Source organism: Mobula birostris, chromosome 4 (genome assembly GCF_030028105.1).
Source record: "Mobula birostris isolate sMobBir1 chromosome 4, sMobBir1.hap1, whole genome shotgun sequence".
Lineage (NCBI taxonomy): Eukaryota > Metazoa > Chordata > Chondrichthyes > Myliobatiformes > Myliobatidae > Mobula > Mobula birostris.
In genome coordinates, this window is record NC_092373.1 from 105,572,652 (window position 1) to 105,589,555 (window position 16,904).

The following is a 16,904-nucleotide window of genomic DNA, read 5'->3' on the forward strand; positions in this document are numbered from 1 at the left end:
TGAACTGTGCAACATAGAGGTTCATTGTACACTACAGGACAGAACAGTAGAACATAGAGGTTCATTGTACAGTACAGGACAGAACAGCACAACATAAAGGTCCATTGAGCAGTACAGGACAGAACAGGACAACATAGAGGTCCATTGTACAGTACAGGACAGAACAGTATAACATAGAGTGAAAAGTACAGGACAGAACATAACAACATAGAGGTCCATTGTACAGTACCGAACTGAACTGTGCAACATAGAGGGTGATTGTATAGTACAGAACAGAACAATAGAACATAGAGGATCATTGTACAGTACAGGACAGAACAGTACAACATAGAGGTCCAATATACAACAGACGACAGAACAGTAGAATATAGAGGTTCATCATACAGTACAGGACAGAACAGAACAACGTAGAGGTCCATTGTACAGTACAGGACAGAACAGTATAACCTAGAGGTCCATTATACAGGACAGAACAGAACAGTTCAAAATTGAGGTCCATTGAACAGTACAGGACAGAACTGTGCAACATAGAGGTTCATTGTACAGTACAGGATGGATCAGTAGAACATAGATGTCCATTGTATAGTACAGGACGGAAGTAGTAGAGCATAGAGGGTCATTGTACAGTACAAGACGGAAGAGGACAACATAGAGGTCCATTCTCAAGGACAGAACAGTATAATATAGAGGTTCTTTGTACAGTACAGGACAGACCAGCACAACATAGAGGTTCATTGTACAGTTCAGGACAGACCAGCACAACATAGAGGTTCATTGTACAGTTCAGGACAGACCAGCACAACATAGAGGTCCATTGTATAGTATAGAACTGAACTGTGCACCATAGAGGTTCATTGTACACTACAGGACAGAACAGTTCAACGGAGAGATTCATTGTGCAGTACAGGACAGACCAGTTGAACATAGAGGTTCATTGTGCAGTTCAGGACAGAACAGTACAACATAGAGGTGCATTGTACAGTACAGGACAGAACAGTACAACACAGAGCTCGAATGAACAATACAGGACAGAACAGTTCAACATAGAGGTTAATTGTAATGTACAGGACGGAACAGTACAACATAGCGGTGCATTGTACAGTACAGGACAGAACAGTAGAACATGGAGGTTCATTGTACATAACAGGCAGAACATACAACATAGAGGTTCATTGTACAGGGCAGAACAGTACAGCGTAGAGGTCTATTGTACAGTACAGGACAAAACAGTATAACATTGAGGTTTATTGTACAGTATGGACAGAACCGTGCAACGTAGAGGTTCATTGTACAGTTCAGGACAGAACTGTACAGCATAGAGGTTCATTGAACAGCACAGGACTGAACAGTACAACATAGAGGTTCATTGTCCAGGACAGACCAGCACAACATAGAGGTCCATTGTACAGTACAAAACTGAACTGTGCAACAGTGATGTTCATTGTATAGTACAGGACAGAACACTACAACTTAGAGGGTGCATGTACGGTGCAGGACAGAACATTACAACATAGAAGTCCATTGCAAAGTACAGGACAAAACAGTACAACATAGAAGTTCATTGTACAGTATAGGACAGAACAGTAGAATATAGGGGTTCATTGTACAGTACAGGACAGATCAGTACAACATAGAGGTCCATTCTACAGTACAGGAGAGAATAGTACAACATACAGGTTCATTGTACAGTACAGGTCAGAACGGTTCAACATAGAGGTTCATTGTACAGTACAGGACAGAACAGTACAACATAGCGTTCTATTGTACAGTACAGCACAGAACAGTACAACATAGAGGTTCAATGTACAGTACAGGACGGACCAAGACAACCTAGAGGTCCATTATACAGTACAGAGCAGAACTGTGCAACATAGAGGTTCATTGTACAATACAGGACAGAACAGTTGAACATAGAGATTCATTGTATAGTACAGGACAGAACAGGACAACATAGAGGTCCATTGTACAGTAAGGGACAGAACAGTACAACATAGAGGTCCATTGTACAGGGCAGAACAGTACAACATAGAGGTCCATTGAACAGTACAGGACAGAACAGTACAATATAGCATTCCATTGTACAGTACAGCACAGAAGAGTATAACATAGAGGTTCATTGTCAAGGACAGAACAGTACAATATAGAGGTCCATTGTACAGTACAGAGCAGAACTGTGCAACATAGAGGTTCATTGTACAATACAGGACAAAACGGTTGAACATAGAGATTCATTGTACAGTACAGGACAGAACAGTACAACATAGAGGTTCATTGTACAGTATGTACAGAACAGTGCAACTTAGAGTTTGCATGTACAGTGCAGGACAGAACATTACAACATAGAAGTCCATCGCAAAGTACAGGACAAAACAGTACAACATAGAGGTTCATTGCACCGTACAGGACTGAATGTACAACATAGAGGTTCATTGTACAGTACAGGACAGAAGAGTAGAATATAGGGGTTCATTGTACAGTACAGGACAGAGCAGTACAACATAGAGGTTCATTGTACAGTACAGTAAAGAACAGTACAACATAGAGGATCAATGTACAGTACAGGACGGACCATGGCAACCTAGAGGTCCATTGTACAGTGCAGAACAGAACTGTGCAACGTAGAGTTTCACTGTACAATACAGGACAGAACAGTTGAAGATAGAGATTCATTATACAGTACAGGACAGAACAGGAAAACATAGAGTTTCATTGTACAGTACAGGGCAGAACAGTACAACGTAGAGGTCCAATATACAACAGAGGACAGAACAGTAGAACATAGAGGTCCATTGAACAGTACAGGACAGAACAGTACAACATTGAGGTTCATTGTACAGTAAGAGACAGAACAGTACAACATAGAGGTCCATTGTACAGGGCAGAACAGTACAACATAGAGGTACATTGAACAGTACAGGACAGAACAGTACAACGTAGCGTTCCAGTGTACAGTACAGCACAGAACAGTACAACATAGAGGTTCATTGTCAAGGACAGAACAGTACAACATAGAGGTTCAATGTACAGTACAGGACGGACCAAGACAACCTAGAGGTCCATTGTACAGTACAGAGCAGAACTGTGCAACATAGAGGTTCATTGTACAATACAGGACAGAACAGGAGAATATAGAGGTACATTGTACAGTACAGGACAGAATAGTACAACATAAAGATCCGTTGAGATGTACAGGACAGAACAGGACAACATAGAGGTTCATTGTACAGTACAGGACAACATAGAGTTTCATTGTACAGTACAGGACAGAAGAGGACAACATAGAGGTTCGTTGTGCAGTACAGGACAGACCAGTTCAACATAGAGGTTCATTGTACAGTTCAGGAAAGAACAGTACAACATAGAGTTCCATTGTACAGGAGAGAACAGTACAACATAGAGGTTCATTGTCCAGGACAGACCAGCATAACATAGAGGTCCATTGTACAGTACAAGACTGAACTGTGCAACATAGAGGTTCATTGTACAGTACAGGACATAACACTACAACTTAGAGGTTGCATGTACAGTGCAGGACAGAACATTACAACATAGAAGTCCATTGCAAAGTACAGGACAAAACAGTCTAACATAGAGGTTCATTGTACCGTACAGGACTGAACGTACAACATAGAGGTTCATTGTACTGTACAGGACAACATAAAGGTTCATTGTACAGTATAGGACAGAACAGTAGAATATAGGAATTCATTGTATAGTACAGGACAGAGCAGTACAACATAGAGGTCCATTCTACAGTACAGGACAGAATAGTACAGCATACAGGTTCATTGTACAGTACAGGTCAGAACGGTTCAACATAGAGGTTCATTGTACAATACAGGACAGAACAGTTGAACATAGTGATTCATTGTACAGTACAGGACAGAACAGTTGAACATAGTGATTCATTGTACAGTACAGGACAGAACAGTACAACATAGAGGTCGAATGTACAACAGAGGACAGAACAGTACAACGTAGAGGTTCATCATACAGTACAGGACAGAACAGAACAACTTAGAGATCCATTATACAGTACAGGACAGAACAGTATAACTTAGAGGTCCATTGTACAGTACAGGACAGAACAGTACAAAATAGAGGTTCATTGTACAGTTCAGGGCAGAACATTTCAACACAGAGGTTGATTGTGATGTGCAGGACAGAACAGTAGAACATCGAGGTTCATTGTACAGTACAGGACAGAACAGTACAACATAGAGGTTGATTGAACGGTACAGGACAGAACATAACAACATAGAAGTCATTGTAAAGTACAGGACAAAACAGTACAACATTGAGGTCCATTGTACAGGACAGAACAGTACAACATAAAGGTCCATTGAACAGTACAGGACAGAAGAGGACAACATAGAGGTTCATTGTGCAGTACAGGACACAACAGTTACAATTACAATGTTTAATGGACATTTGGATAGCTGTATGGATTGGAAAGGTTTGGAGGGAAAATGACCAAATGCAGATAAGGGGGACAAACTTAGGCAGGCAGCTTGGCCAGCATGGAAAAGTTAGCCTGAAGGGTCTGTGTAGCCCCATTACTCTCTGACAAAGTGATTTGTATATGTTCAATTTTCACTTCAATTATATTCAATATTAAAAATAATTTCCTTCCATAATTCAATGGGCAATCAATTAATTGATCAACACAGAGGAAGCAATTAAGTTTTTCCTTTTTTAGCAGATACACTGCTAAAACAAATTACCAGTTGATATACTGTAGATGATTTGCTCCTGTTGAATGAGGGAAACAGACAGGTAAGCAATGTTCCTTAAACATTCTAACCTAATACAGATGAGGGGCCACAGTAAATCACTGGCACTTCTTCCACTTTGGTGTACTGTATTTAGTGTGGAGAAACCAAACACGGATTTTTGCTTTGTGGAATGACCTGAGCTTCTATTGAACATCCCACTGCCACTCTGACCTCTGTCTGTGGCACAGTGCAAACTCAAGGACCAATCTTTCATCTGAGCATAGAGCACCCCGTAGGACTCGACAGTAAATTTTCAGTAACTCACTCTTTATTCTTGCTTGTATCATGACCGGAAAGTTTTGCCTGACATCTTTCTCTAGCTTCTCCTTTCACTTCTATATTTTATCGAGCGTATCACAATGGACCACAAAGACACGTTACACAGACTGCACAATATTAGCAAAACATTACATAGATATGTGACTGCTCTTTATTGGCTACATTATTTTACCCTATCAGAGAAATTGCCTTTGTTCCACTCTGTTTCCTTCCCCTCCTTCTCTGCTACCTAAACTAACTTGTTTCTCTCTTTCAGTTCTGATGCACCATTTTTCAAAGCTGCTTGTTTAGTTTTTTTTAGCATTTGTTTTTATTCAGATTTCCAATATCTTGCAATATTTTTACATGTATTTACAGGGAACTTTTATAAATAGGATTACATGAACTAAGATTTTATACTTCCTATCTGTTTCCCTCACTCAGACAGGAAATACAAAATTTGCTTCAGCATTGGTGTCTTAGCTAAAAAAGGAAAAGGTTAGCCAGTTCCTGTGTTGAAGCCACAAGCGACTTCGACTGAGATTTGGACAATGCAATATGAGAGACTGTGAAAGTAAGAATAATTGAGTATTCTATCAAAATAATATTGAATTAATTAGAATGATTTAAACTAAATTGTCATTATCTTTTTGATTCCAAATATCCATGTTTTAGTGGGGTTTATGAAGATGATTGCAATTAAAAATAAGTGAAAGAGTAAGGCTAAATGTGAAAGCTTTAATATGAAGAATGAGAATTGTTTGTGATGATTAACTGTCTCCTAAAATATTATGAATATGTTTCAAAATACAATATGTTTTATAGCCTTAAGAGATAACTTATAAAGAAAAATACGCCTTAAAATAATCTAGCAGGTGTATTACATCATTTTTACAATTAATTTCATATGATGGATTCATCTGGAAAGGCTGGGCAGAGTTGGCTTGTGTCTCTTGGAGCTTAGGAACATGTGAGTGGACTTGAATGAAATATTAAATCCCGAGAGGCCCTGTAAATTTGGAGGAGGAGAGGCATCTCTATTTACAAAATGGAGTTTCTATTTAAGGTGAAATCTTTTCTTTCAGAGAATTGAGAATGGAGTTCTTTGAATATAATCTTTGAGTACCCTTATGGCAAATGTAGATAGATGCATGATATATATAGCAGATGTAAGGTTACCCTAGTTAGACAGGAATACAGTTGAACTTGCGGTCAATTCAGCTTTAATAGCAGAGCAGACTTGAAGATTTGAGTGGCCTTCAAAATCTTTTGTTCACATATGCAATAAAAGCTGTTTTAGAGACCAGTAAGTTTGATGAATAGTGAACTGACTGAAAGGTTGAAAATGGAGATTTGTGCTAAATGGTGCCCCACAAAGTTGCTTCCTCAGCCTCCTGCTCAACTCCCTACACAGTACTCAGAACTGCCTGGCTACTCAATCTCCTTCTACAAGTTTGCAGATGATACCAACATAATTGGCCATATCTCAAATAATTATGAATCAGCGTACAGGAAGCAGATGCCGAGCTTAGTGTCATGATAACGATATCAGCAAAATGAAAGAGGTGGTTATTGACTTCATGAAGTGGACAGTGCACATGCTCCTGTCTCCATCACTGGTGCTCATGTTCAGAAAATTGAAAGCATAATATTCCTAAGAGTGAACCGCCAATAGCCTGCCCTGGTCCAACCCTGTAGATGCCATTTTCAGGAGGCTTAAGAAATTTGGCATGTCCCCTTTGACTCGCACCAATTTTTGATGATGCACCATCTTTTCAAGATGCGTTACGGCTTGGTATGGCAACTATTCTGCCGTGAATGCAAGAAATCTGAGAGTTGTGTACACAACTCAGTATATCATGGAAGCCAATTTCCCCTCCACGGACTTGGTCTATACGGCTCACTTCCTTGGTAAAGCAGCCAGTGTAATCTAAGACTCCAACCACCCTGGACCACGTTGGGCAGAAGATAAAAGAACCTGAAACCACCAGGCTCAAGGACAGCTTCTACCCAGTTATTATAAGACTATTGAATGGTTCCTTACTATGGTGAAACCATAAGACATAGGAGCAGAATTAGGCATTGAGTCTGCTGCACCATTCAGTTCCACTGATCCATTTTCCCATCCTCAGCTCCACTCCCTGGCCTTCTCTCTGTAACCTTTGATGCCGTGTCTGATCAAGAACCTATCAAGCTCTCCTTTAAATACACCCAATGACCTGACCTGACCTCTAGAGCTGCCTGTAGAAACAAATTCCACAAATTCACCACCCTCTGGCTAAAGAAATTGCACTGCATCTCTGTTTTAAACAGACACCCCTCTATCCTGAGTGGCTGTCTTGTCCTAGACTCCCCCACCATGGGTACCATCCTTCCCACATCTACACTGCCTGGACTTTTTAACGTTCAAAAGGTTTCAATGAGATCTGCCCCTATCCTTCTAAATTCCAGCAAGTACAGATGCAGAGCCATCAAAGGTTCCTTGTATGATAGCCCTTTCATACCCAGAATCATCCCAGACATCTGGAAATGAATGCCAACACCACACTTGCCTTCCTCACCACCGACTCCACCTGCAAGTTAACTTTTAGGTTGTTCTGCACAAGGACTCCAAAGTCTCTTTGCATCTGAAGAGATGAAGGAAGGGGCTGTTGGCTCACAAATCGAGAAAGCTTGAGACAGTAAAAAGAGAGAAGATAGGCAGGCGATAGAGAAGGAATACACTCAGATCGATTGTTTGAGATGTGTCTATTTTAATGCAAGAAGCATCATGAAAAAGGCTGATGAGCTTAGAGCATGGATCAGAACTTGGAGCTATGATATTGTTGCCATTACAGAGACTTGGATGGTTCAGGGGCAGGAATGGTTACTTAGAGTGCCAGGCTATAGGTGTTTCAGAAAGGTCAGGGAGGGAGGTAAAAGAGGTGGGGGTGTGGCACTGTTGATCAGAGATAGTGTCACAGATGCAGAAAAGGAGGAAATCATGGAGGGATTGTCTACTGAGTCTCTGTGTGTGGAAGTTAGAAACAGGAAGGGGTTAATAACTCTACTGGGTGTTTTTTATAGACTACCCAGTATTAACAGGGACATCAAAGAGCATACAGGGAGACAGATGCTGGAAAGGTATAATAATAACAGGGTTGTAATGGTGGGAGATTTTAATTTCCTAAATATTGTTTGGCATCTCCCTAGAGCAAGAGGTTTAGATGGGGTGGAGTTTGTTAGGTGTGTTCAGGAAGGTTTCATGACACAATATGTAGATAAGCCTACAAGAGGAGAGGCTATACTTGATCTGGTATTGGGAAATGAACCTGGTCAGGTGTCAGGTTTCTCAATGGGAGAGCATTTTGGAGATAGTGATCACAATTCTATCTCCCTTACCACAGCACTGGAGAGGGATAGGAACAGACAAGTTAGGGAATCCACATCAAAGTTGCTGGTAAACGCAGCAGGCCAGGCAGCATCTCTAGGAAGGGGTACAGTCGACGTTTCAGGCCGAGACCCTTCATCAGGACTAACTGAAGGAAGAGTTAGTAAGAGATTTGAAAGTGAGAGGGGGAGGGGGAGATCCAAAATGATAGGAGAAGACAGGAGGGGGAGGGATGGAGCCAAGAGTTGGACAGGTGATTGGCAAAGGGGATATGAGAGGATCATGTGACAGGAGATCCGGGGAGAAAGACGGGGGTGGGGGGAACAGAGGATGGGCAAGGGGTATAGTCAGAGGGACAGAGGGAGAAAAAGGAGAGTGAGAGAAAGAATATATGTATAAAAATAAATAACGGATGGGGTACTAGGGGGAGGTGGGGCACTAGCAGAAGTTAGAGAATTCGATGTTCATGCCATCAGGTTGGAGGCTACGCATGTCCATCCACGGCCTCCTCTACTGTAAAGATGAAGCCACACTCAGGAGGAACAACATCTTATATTCCGTCTGGGTAGCCTCCGTTATTTATTTTTATACCTACATTCTTTCTCTCACTCTCCTTCTTCTCTGTCCCTCTGACTATACCCCTTGCCCATCCTCTGTTCCCCCCCCTCCGTCTTTCTCCCCAGATCTCCTGTCCCAATGATCCTCTCATATCCCCTTTGCCAATCACCTGTCCAGCTCTTGGCTCCATCCCTCCCCCTCCTGTCTTCTCCTATCATTTTGGATCTCCCCCTCCCCCTCTCACTTTCAAATCTCTTACTAACTGTTCCTTCAGTTAGTCCTGACGAAGTGTCTCGGCCTGAAACGTCGACTGTACCTCTTCCTAGAGATGCTACCTGGCCTGCTGCGTTTACCAGCAACTTTGATGTGTGTTGCTTGAATTTCCAGCATCTGCAGAATTTCTGTTGTTAAGTTAGGGAATCGTTTAATTGGAGGAAGGGGAAATATGAGGCTATCAGGCAGGAACTTGGAAGCATAAATTGGGAACAGATGTACGCAGAAATGTGGCAAACGTTCAGGGGATATTTGTGTGGAGTTCTGCATAGGTACATTACAATGAGACAGGGAAAGGATGGTACAGTACAGGAACCATGGTGGACAAAGGCTGTTGTAAATCTAGTCAAGAAGAAAAGAAAATCTTATGAAGGTTTCAAAAAACTAGGTAATGATAGAGATCTAGAAGATTGTAAGGCTAGCAGGAAGGAGCTTAAGAATGAAATTAGGAGACCCAGAAAGGGCCATGAGAAGGCCTTGGCAAGCACGATTAAGGAAAACCCCAAGGCATTCTACAAATATGTGAAGACCATGAGGATAAGATGTGAGAGAATGGGACCAATCAAGTGTGACAGTGGAAAAGTGCGTATAGAACTGGAGGAGTTTGCAGAGATACTTAATGAATACTTTGCTTCAGTATTCAATGCAGAAAAGGATCTTGGCGATTGTAGGGATGACTTACAATGGATTGAAAAGCTTGAGCATATAGACATTAAGAAAGAGGATGTGCTGGAGCTTTTGGAAAGCATCAAGTTGGATAAGTCTCTGGGACCGGATGAGATATACCCCAGGCTACCGTTGTTGGTGAGGGAGAAGATTTCTGACCCTCTGGCAATGATCTTTGCATTATCAATGGGGACGGGAGAGGTTCCAAAGGATTGGAGGGTTGCAGATATTGTTCCCTTATTCAAGAAAGGGAGAAGAGATACCCCAGGAAATTATAGACCAGTGAGTCTTACTTCAATGGTTGCTAAGTGGATGGAAAAGATCCTGAGAGGCAGGATTTATGAACATTTGGAGAGGTATAATATGATTAGGAATAATCAGCATGGTTTTGTGAAAGGCCTTACGAACCTGACTGAATTTTTTGAGAATGTAACTAAACACATTGATGAAGGTAGAGCAGTAAATGTAGTGTATATGGATTTCAGCAAGGCATTTGATTAGGTACCCCATGCAAGGCTTATTGAGAAAGTAAGGAGGCATGGGATCCAAAGGACCTTGCTCTGTGGATCCAGAATCAGCTTGCCCACAGAAGGCAAAGAGTGGTTGTAGATGGGTTGTATTCTGCATGGAGGTCGGTGACCAGTGGTGTACCTCAGGCATCTGTTCTGGGACCCCTTCGTGATTTTTATAAATGACCTGGATGAGGAAGTGGAGGGATGAATTAGTAAATGTGCTGATGACACAAAGGTTGGGGGTGTTGTGGAGGGCTGTCAGAGGTTACAGCGGGACATCGATAGGATGAAAAACTGGGCTGAGAAGTGGCGGATGGAGTTCAACCCAAATAAGAGTGAGGTGGTTCATTTTGTTAAGTCAACTATGATGGTAGAACACAGTATTAATGGTAAGACTCTTGGCAGTGTGAAGGATCAGAGGGATCTTGGGGCCTGAGTCCATAGGACACTCAACACGCACAACACGCGGGAGGAACTCAGCAGGTCAGGCAGCATCCATGGAAACGAACAGTCAACATTTCGGGCCGAGACCCTTCGTCAGGACTGAAGAGGGAAGGGGCAGAGGCCCTATAAAGAAGGTGGGGGGAGGGTGGGAAGGAGAAGGCTGGTAGGTTCCAGGTGAAAAACCAGTAAGGGGAAAGATCAAAGGGAGGGAGAGGGGAAGCAGGGAGGGGATAGGCAGGAAAGCTGAAGAAGGAATAGCTGAAGAAGCACAATGGGTAGTAGAAGGAGGCAGAACCATGAGGGAGGTGATAGGCAGCAGGAGAAGGGGGCAGAGTGAAACTGGGATGGGGGAGGGGAGGGAATTACCGGAAGCTGGAGAATTCAATGTTCATGCCAAGGGGCTGGAGACTACCCAGACGGTATATGAGGTGTTGCTCCTCCAGTCTGAGTTTGGCTTCATCATGGCAGTAGAGGAGGCCAAGTATGGACATATCCAAATGGGAATGTGAAGCCGAGTTGAAGTGGGTGGCAACCGGGAGATCCTGTATGTTGTGGCGGACGGAGCGGAGGTGCTCGACAAAGCGGTCCCCCAATCTCTGTCAGGTCTCACCGATGTAGAGGAGGCCGCACCATGAGCACCGGATGCAATAGATGACCCCAACAGACTCACAAGTGAAGTGTTGCCTCACCTGGAAGGACTGTTTGGGGCCCTGAATGGTGGTGAGAGAGGAGGTGTAGGGACAGGTGTAGCATTTACGCTTGCATGGATAAGTGCTGGGTGGGAAATCCGTGGGGAGGGACGTGTGGACCAGGGAGTCGCGGAAGGAACGATCCCTGCGGAAAGCCGAGAGGGGTGGAGAGGGAAAGCTGCGCTTAGTGGTGGGGTCCTGTTGAAGGTGACAGAAGTTGCGGAGGATAATGTGCTGGATCCACAGGCTGGTGGGGTGGTAGGTGAGGACAAGGGGAACTCTGTCCCTGTTGTGGTGACGGGAGGATGGGGTGAGGGCCAAAGTGCGGGAAATGGAGAAGATGAGGGTGAGGGCATCATTGATGATAGCAGAAGGGAAACCACGATTCTTGAAGAAAGAGGACATTTGAGATGTCCTGGAATGGAAAGCCTCATCCTGGGAGCAGATGCGGCGGAGACAGAGGAACTGGGAATAGGGAATAGCATTTTGCATGTGGCAGGGTGGGAAGAGGTATAGTTGAGGTAGTTATGAGAGTCAGTGGGCTTGTAGAAGATGTCAGTGGACAGTCTGTCTCCAGAGATGGAGACTGAGAGATTGAGAAAGGGGAGAGGAGTGTCCGAGATGGACCAAGTGAATTTGAGGGCTGGGTGGAAGTTAGAAGCAAAGTCGATGAAATTGGCATAGGACACTCAAAGCTGCTGCACAGGTTGATTCTGTGGTTAAGTAGGCATATGGAGCAGGTCTTCATTAATCATGGGATTGAGCTTAGGAGCCAAGAGGTAATGTTACAGCTATATAGGACCCTGGTCAGACCCCACTTGGAGTACTGTGCACAGTTCTGGTTGCCTCACTACAGGAAGGATGTGGAAGCCATAGAAAGGGTGCAGAGGAGATTTACAAAGATGTTGCCTGGATTGGGGAGCATGCCTTATGAGAATAGGTTGGGTGAACTTTGCCTTTTCTCCTTGGAGTGGTGGAGGATGAGAGGTGACCTTATAGAGGTGTATAAGATGATGAGAGGCATTGATCATGTCAATAGTCAGAGGCGTTTCTCCAGGGCTGAAACAGCTAACACAAGAGGGCGCTTTTTTATGGTGCTTGGAAGTAGGTACAGAGGAGATGTCAGGGGTAAGTTTTTTTACACAGAGAGTGGTGAGTGCGTGGAATGGGCTGTTGGCGATGGTGGTGGAGGTGGATGTGATAGGGTCTTTTAAGAGACTCCTGGATAGGTACTTGGAGCTTTGAAAAATAGAGGGCTATGGGTAACCCTAGGTGATTTGTAAGTAAAAACATGTTCAGCACAGCATTGTGGGCCGAAGGGCCTGTATTGGCTGTAGGTTTTCTATATTTCTATGTTTCTATCTTAGTTTTTTGGATTTTCACCCCGTTTAGAAAATAGTCTGTACATTTATTTCTACTACTAAAGTGCACGACCATGCATTTTCCAAATTGTATTTCATTTGTCACTTTCTTGCCCATTCTCCTAATCTGTCTATCCTTCTGCATCATACCTTTTTCCTCAACACTATCTGTCCCTCCACCAATCTTCGTATCTTCTGCAAACTTGGCAACAAAGCCATGTATATAATTTATATACAGCATAAAAAGAAGTGGTCCCAACACCGACCCCTGTGGAACACCACTAGTCACTGGCAGCTAACCAGAAAAGGATCCTTTTATTCCCACTTGCTGCCTCCTACCAATCAGCCAATGCTCTAACCATGCCAGTAACTTTCCTGTAATACCATGGGCTCTTAACTTGGTAAGCAGCCTCATGTGTGGCACCTTGTCAAAGGCCTTCTGAAAGTCCAAATGTACAACATCCACTGCATCCCATTTACCTATCCTGGTGTAATCTCCTCAAATAATTCCAACAGGTTCGTCATCCAAAATGCTCTGGCCCTACCATCCTTCTTAGTGGAACATGCATGATTTGTACTTAGTGCAGCTAGTCTTTAAAAGAGTTCTACATGTCGTAGAACATAGAACAGTACAGCACAGGAACAGGCCTTTGGCCAACACTGTTGTGCCGAGCCATCTAAATTAGTAATCAAATGGCCAATGAAACTAATTCCTTCTACCTACACAATGCCCATATTCTTCCAATTCCCTCACATTTATGTGCATATCTAAACGCATGTTTAAAGACTCTATTGTATTTGCCTCTACCACCATCCCAGGCAGCACATTCCACCACTCTGTGTATTAAAAAAACTTACCCATCACATCTCCTTTAAACTTTAAATGCATTCCCTCTGGTATTAGACATTTCAATCCTGGAGAAAAGATACTGTCTGTCTATTCTGTCTATGCCTCTCATAATCTTATAAATCTGTCTCTGACACTCCCAATCTCCCTTCATCCTCTGCCACAATCCAATTTTGTCCCACCTCTTGTTATAGCACTTGCCCACTAATTCAAGCAGTCTCCTGATAGACCTCTTTTACACCATCTTCAAAGCCTTGACATTCTCCCTACAAAGAGGCAACCAGAACTGTACACAATATTCCAGATATGGCCTAACTAGAATTTTATAAAGCTGCAACATAACTTTCTGATTTCAGAACTCAGTGCCTCGACTCATAAAGGTAAGAGTACCATATGCTTTCTTAACAAACCTATCAACTTGTAATGAGTGAGTAGGGTAAAGGAAACCCCAAGGCATTCTTCAATTATGTGAAGAACAAAAGGATGACAGGAGTGAAGATAGGACCAATTAGAGATAAAGGTGGGAAGATGAGCCTGGAGGCTGTGGAAGTGAGCGAGGTCCTCAGTGAATACTTCTCTTCAGTATTCACCAATGAGAGGGAACTTGATGATGGTGAGGACAATATGAGTGAGGTTGATGTTCTGGAGCATGTTGATATTAAGGGAGAGGAAGTGTTGGAGTTGTTAAAGTACATTAGGACGGATAAGTCCCCGGGGCCTGACAGAATATTCCCCAGGCTGCTCCACGAGGCGAGGAAAGAGATTGCTGAGCCTCTGGCTAGGATCTTTATGTTCTTGTTGTCTACGGGAATGGTATCGGAGGATTGGAAGGAGGCGAATGTTGTCCCCTTGTTCAAAAAAGTTAGTAGGGATAGTCTGGGTAATTATAGACCAGTGAGCCTTACGTCTGTGGTGGGAAAGCTGTTGGAAAAGATTCTTAGAGATAGGATCTATGGGCATTTAGAGAATCATGGTCTGATCAGGGACAGTCAGCATGGCTTTGTGAAGGGCAGATCATGTCTAACAAGCCTGATAGAGTTCTTTGAAGAGGTGACCAGGCATATAGATGAGGGTAGTGCAGTGGATGTGATCTATATGGGTTTTAGTAAGGCACTTGACAAGGTTCCACACAGTGGGCTTATTCAGAAAGTCAGAAGGCATGGGATCCAGGGAAGTTTGGCCAGGTGGATTCAGAATTGGCTTGTCTGCAGGAGGCAGAGGGTCGTGGTGGAGGGAGTACATTCAGATTGGAGGATTGTGACTAGTGATGCCCCACAAGGATCTGTTTTGGGACCTCTACTTTTCGTGATTTTTATTAATGACCTGGATGTGGGGGTAGAAGGGTGGGTTGGCAAGTTTGCAGATGACACAAAGGTTGGTGGTGTTGTAAATAGTGTAGAGGATTGTCAAAGATTGCAGAGAGACATTGATAAGATGCAGAAGTGGGCTGAGAAGTGGCAGATGGAGTTCAACCCGGGGAAGTGTGAGGTGGTACACTTTGGAAGGACAAACTCCAAGACAGAGTAGAAAGTAAATGGCAGGATACTTGGTAGTGTGGAGGAGCAGAGGGATCTGGGGGTACATGTCCACAGATCCCTGAAAGTTGCTTCACAGGTGGATAGGGTAGTTAAGAAAGCTTATGGGGTGTTAGTTTTCATAAGTCAAGGGATAGAGTTTAAGAGTCGCGATGTAATGATGCAGTTCTATAAACCTCTGGTTAGGCCACACTTGGAGTACTGTGTCCAGTTCTGGTCACCTCACTATAGGAAGGATGTGGAAGCATTGGAAAGGGTACAGAGGAGATTTACCAGGATGCTGCCTGGTTTAAAGAGTATGCATTCTGATCAGAGATTAAGGGAGCTAGGGCTTTACTCTTTGGAGAGAAGAAGGATGAGAGGAGACATGATAGAGGTGTACAAGATAATAAGAGGAATAGATAGAGTGGATAGCCAGCGCTTCTTCCCCAGGGCACCACTGCTCAATACAAGAGGACATGGCTTTAAGGTAAGGGGTGGGAAGTTCAAGGGGGATATCAGAGAAAGATTTTTTACTCAGAGAGTGGTTGGTGCGTGGAATGCACTGCCTGAGTCAGTGGTGGAGACAGATACACTAGTGAGGTTTATGAGTCTACTAGACAGGTATATGGAGGAATTTAAGATGGGGGCTTATATGGGAGGCAGGGTTTGAGGGTCGACACAACATTGTGGGCTGAAGGGCCTGTACTGTGCTGTACTATTCTATGTTCTGTGTTCTGTGTATTACAGGCCATGATAGCATAGCGGTTAGTGCAATGCTAGAGGTGTCGGAGTTCAGAGCTGAATCCTGGTGTCCTCTGTAAGGAGTCTCTGTGCGTCCTCCCTGAGGAATGCATGGGTTTTCTCTGGGTACTCCAGTTTCAAATCACATTCCAAAAATGTGGCAAGTAGGTTAACTGGTCATTGTAAATTGTCCAGCAATTAGGTTACTGTTAAATTGGAGTTGTTGGGGGTCGCTGGGGTAGCTTGGCTCAAAGGGCCAGAATGGCCTGTTCTGTGCTGTATCTCTAGTTAAAATTTTTAATATCAATAAAATAATGATCTTTCCCTTAATAGTGCATTGTCTCTTTACATTTGACCTAGCAAAAAGTGCAATACTTTACATTTGGCCAGGTTAAGCTCCTCCTGTCACTTCTCTGTTGAAATCTGCAACAAATCTATACCTTCCTATATTCTTTGCCAGTATTCTACGCAATCCACAACACTATCGATCTTCATAGCATGTGCAAACTTACTAATCCACCCAATTAAATTTTCATCCAGGTCATTTATATACATCACCAACAGCAAAGGTCCCCTGCGGAACATCACTAAGCACAAACCTCCAGGTAGCTTGAACACCTTCCTTTGACCACTACCCTCTCTCTTCAATGGGCAAGCCAGTTCTGAATCCAAATGGCCAATTCACCATGGATCCCATGCATCCTGATCTTCTGAATGAGCCTCCCATGTCAAACGCCTTTTAAAGTCTATTTAGAAAACATCCACAGATCTACCTTCATCCAATACCCTCGTCAGCTCATCAAGAAACTAAATTGAGTTAGTAAGACACAACTTGCCCCAACAAAGACCTGACAGCTCTCCCTAATTAGGCCACAGTTTCCCAAATATTCATA

The 16,904-nt window shown here is 43.3% G+C and overlaps 1 protein-coding gene across 2 annotated transcripts in view; it reads left to right on the forward strand.

The window, feature by feature from the left end:
* Positions 1-16,904, forward strand: part of LOC140196519 (toll-like receptor 2) — a 138,265-nt gene that overhangs the window by 96,768 nt on the left and 24,593 nt on the right. The window contains exon 1 of one of the 2 annotated variants that reach the window (XM_072255855.1): positions 5,546-5,607. The exons of the other annotated variant lie outside the window; for it this stretch is intronic. The gene's annotated coding sequence lies outside the window, so the exon portion shown is untranslated. Of the gene's footprint in view, positions 1-5,545; positions 5,608-16,904 lie in introns of those variants that run through there. 2 annotated transcript variants of the gene reach the window in all.